This window comes from Dromiciops gliroides, chromosome 1, assembly GCF_019393635.1.
Source record: "Dromiciops gliroides isolate mDroGli1 chromosome 1, mDroGli1.pri, whole genome shotgun sequence".
NCBI lineage: Eukaryota > Metazoa > Chordata > Mammalia > Microbiotheria > Microbiotheriidae > Dromiciops > Dromiciops gliroides.
This window is the reverse complement of record NC_057861.1, coordinates 36179796-36184487: the sequence shown is the minus strand read 5'-3', so window position 1 is coordinate 36184487 and position 4692 is coordinate 36179796.

Here is a 4692-nt window from a genome sequence, read left to right as displayed (position 1 = left end):
TTTTTTTTTTTCCTCTGGACAATTTCCCACATTTAAATAGAGAGGTAGAGGAAAATGAGTTTTGGAATGTTAAGTTCTGGGTTTAGATTCTGTTACGAAATGTTTTGGTCAATTTGTTGAATTTTTTTTCATTTTTATAAGGCATAGTTCAATTGGGATGAAGGATATATCAGTCTATGGCTACATTGTTTTTTTAAAAAAGCAAAGTCCTATTATATATACAAATATACATATACACATATATTTAATATTGAAAATAGATGAAGATCAATCAAATTGAGAACAACAAATTAACAAACTGACAACAAATGAGCAAAGATAATGATGACCAATGTGGGAGGTATCGTGAAAATATAGGCAATTGATAAATAGTTAAAAAATATGAATAGGTAATTTTCAGAAGAAGAAAACAAAGCTGAGAATTGGTCTGATAATTCTGGAAGGCAACTTGGATTCATTCTTTAATTTATGACTTATTTTTTTCTTTTTAAATTTTGAGTTCCAAATTCTCTCCCTCTCTCTTACCATCCCCCATTCACTGAGAAAGCAAGAAAAATTATATCAATTAATTACACATGTGAAATCATACAACCATATTTCCATTAGCTATATCACAGAAAAGGCTAAAAAGCAAGAAAATTATACTTCAATTTGCACTCAGAGTTCATCAGTTCTCTCTCTTGACTTGTATAGCATGTTTTGTCATCATGAGTCCTTTAGAATTGTCTTAGATCCTTCTATTTATCAGAGTACCCAAGACTTTCATCCTTGATCATCATGACAACGTTGTTGGTACCATACACAATGATCTTGCCGTTCTACTCACTTCACATTGTATCACTTCATATAGATCTTGCTTTTTGTCTGAAACCATCTCCTTTGTCATTCTTAAAGCACAAGAGTATCCTATCACAATCACATGCAACAACTTGTTCAGTCATTCCCCAATGGATAACCCTAAATATTCAATTCTTGGTTACCACAAAATGAATTATTATAAATATTTTTGTACATATAGCTCCTTTTCCATTTCTTTTTATCTCATTGGAATAAAAACCTAGTAGTGGTGAAAGGTCATTGCTCCAAATGATTCTCCAGAATGGTTGGAATAGTTCATGACTCTACCAGTTTTTTAGTGTATGTATTTTCCTCATTCCCTCCAGCATTTGTCATTTCTGACAGGTGTAAGGTGGCACCTCAGATTTACTTTAATTTTTATTTCTCTAATCTAAAGGGATTTAGAACATTTTTTTCATATGATTATAGATGACATTGATTTCTTCTATTGAAAATTACCTATTCATATTTTTAAAACTATTTATCAATTGGGGAATGACTCAGTTCCCTATATATTTGAGATACAGTGTATTTTAGCAAGATATAGTTTCTCTGATGATCTCTTTAAATATATTTTTTGTTTTTAGTTTTTTTGTGATCATGATTATTACTCCTGCCTTTTTTACTTCAGCTGAAGCATAATAGATTCTGCTTCAGTTCTTTATTTTAACTTTGTGTATTTTCTGTTTCAAATGTGTCTCTTTATAAACAACAAATCGTTGGATTCTGTTATCTAATCCATCTTGCTATCTACTTATGCTTTATGGGTGAGCTCACCTTCTTATTCTCAGTTACTGTGTATTTCCCTCTATCTTATTTTCTCTGTTTATCCTTCTCTCTCCTATTTTTCCTTGTTTTGTGGGACAACAAGGCCCAGGTGACTTGCCCAGGGTCACTCAGACTAGTAAGTGTCAAGTGTCTGGGGCCACATTTGAACTCAGGTCCTCCTGACTCCAGGGCTGGTGGTTTATCTGCTGTGACACCTAGTTGCCCCCCTATATTTCCTTAAAAGTCTGTTTTGCTTCTTACTCCCTTCTCCTTTAATTCACCCTCCCTTTTATCATCCCCAGCTTTTCCCCTTATCCCTGAGTATGTATGTAAATGTATATGTGTCTACAGATAGATATAGACACACACATATTTTTGCTTTTACTTTTTTTGCTATATTCTTTCTGTATATATAGATCTCTCTCTCTCTCTCTCTCTCTCAGCATGTAAAACTATATGTATGGTCACCTTATTTCTATCTCAAGTTCAGGGAAAATTAGTTGGTGTTCCTAATATAGCTGTTACTTTTAATTTAGAAGCTTTAGCACAGTTTGGGGGCATTAAGTATTTATTAAAGTATATTAAATATTAGTAAAGAGAGCACACATGTCTCTGAAAGTTAAGAAAAGCTCTATCTAGCCTAGAGGAGAGAATAGAGCTCAGCCTGGCCTGCTTCTTCCTCCAAGTCCTCTAACACCAAGAGCACCTCCTAGAGAGTCTAACTAAGAGTAAGTGCATGTGGAAGCTTTTTCTAGGTCTGGAGGAGAGGCAGTCCTTACACACTGCTTCAAGATAATTGGCTAGTATCAACCAAATCCACTGGCTCACTGGATTTGAGGGTAGTTGTTGAGGTCAGAGTTCAAACTGTCTGAGAACACCACCCTTTAGCAGGCCAGGTATGTGTGGTTTTAATTTAATTAACTTTAAGTGATTCAATCAGTGAAGTCAGTCAATCCAATCAATCCCCTGGAGAGGGGGCCTTTGGGCATTCCCAAAACCCTATTATCTCTCTCTCATATATATACACATACATATAGATATATATGTATGCATGTGTGTATGTGTATATATATACATATATATATATGAAATGATCACAATGACTTAAATAGAAATCAAAATACAGCAACAAAACAATTGAGACCAAAGCTTTGAAAACATGTAGACCAAGGTTGCTTCAAAAGAAAAAATATGAGAAGAAACCTCCTTCTTCCCTCCTCCCCCAATTCTCTGCAAAGTTTGAACAACCATTGGTGTGGAACACTGAACATAATTTCAAAATTTTCAATATGCTCATTGGTTTTGCTGAACAATTTTCTTCCTCTTCTTTATTTATTGTTATAAGATGGCATATACACAGGTAAAATAGGTCATATAAAAGAAAAGATCAATAAAAATTAATTTTCAACAATGGGTGAAGATGTCATCAAATTAAATACTAAGGAGATGTTTTGGGTGCCCAATACACAAATACCATAGCATTTGCCATCCATTCTACAAGTATTATTGTATAAGAAGTGATAGAAACAGACCTCATTTTACGCAGAGCTATTCTTCTCCTACTGACAGTAAACCTGAGTGATCTTAATGATAGAAAATGAGCACCTAAGTCTGGTATAAAATGTCACTGTTGAATATTGATCAGCCAAGCCAAGGGAACCAGGTGCAAGGACAGGAATAAAGAAATTGGGAAGCTTCTTTAAAGTCTGCACAAGAGCTCAGCTGTCAGCTGGGACCTCAGCTTCACAGAAGGAGATGGAGAAGGAAATCACTCTGCCACAGCTACTTTTAGGTGGAACCTGATTAAGGAGGATACTCTGTACACCTGAATTGGGGAGCAATACAAGAAAGGGCAAGTCATTTACCTCTCTCAGACTCAATTTCCTTGAAAAATTGAAGGAGTGGGGGTGCCCCACCTTCCCCTCCACAAGGGCACATGGGAGTAGAGGTGGAAATCAAAGCTGCCAAAAGACAAAAGTCATGGACTCTCTTAGACTTCCTGTGGAGCATATGGATGCAGTGAAAGTGTTTGTTGTTGTTGATAGTCCTTCCTTCTCTTAGAAGACCAATGACACCAGGAGGGTGATGTCTTAATTCTCAAGTGAATTGGATTTAAATGAGGCAGAGCTGTGCAAAGTCATCTCCTCAGTCATCTGGGAAAGAATCCTTTGCATCTAGCAGTTGCTTCTTGGAGAAAAACATGGCCTCTAACAGGAGGATGAACCAAACCCTTGCCCTGGCTTGTCAGAAGGCCTGGGCTTGGAGCAAAATCTTTCAACCTGAGAGGAAGGTAAATTGACGATTCTGCAATTTCCCCAAATGTTTAATGTTTTGATGTTTTAAGGCTCAACCTTCCAGAAGAATGGTATACTATCTCCATTTCTGACTTATCCTTCAAGCCCTTTCTACCTCCAAACCATCTGTCTGGCCCCTTAGGAATAACTCTACTCACTAGGCTGACTCAATGATTGAAGAGTCCTTGCCAGGAACCAACCATTCTCATCATGAGAAAACCCAGTCACTCTGTTCACTCTCCATTCTCCAGTTTACCATCTGACCTCCCCCTCCTCCCACCAAGCTGGTTCTATCTACCTCTAGTTGACTGCCTGGGCTCCCATGTAAGTTCCCCTGTGCTCATCCCCAGTGTCCCTTAAGGTTGCACTTTGTGTTTTATCTTCCCCTAATACAACATAAGATTTGTGAGAGTAGAGGCTATTATTTTATTATTTTTGTATCATTAACAATTTACACTATGCCTGGTACATAGTAAATGTTTAATAGGTTTGTTGTTGTTCAGTTGTTTCAGTTGTGACTTACTCTTCATTACTCCATTTGGGATGTTCTTGGCAGAGAGAATAGAGTAGTTTGCCATTTCCTTCTTCAGCTCATTTTACAGATAAAGAAACTAAAGCAAACAGGGTAAAGTGACTTGTCCAAGGTCACATAGCTAGTAAGTATAGGAGGTTGGATTTCAACTCAGGAGGGTTTCTTCCTGACTCCAGGTCCAGTGTCCTTTCCACTGAGGTCCCCAAGTCTCCTCTTTACATTGCTTTATGAAATACAGGTGTTAAGTTCAATTTTTTAAAT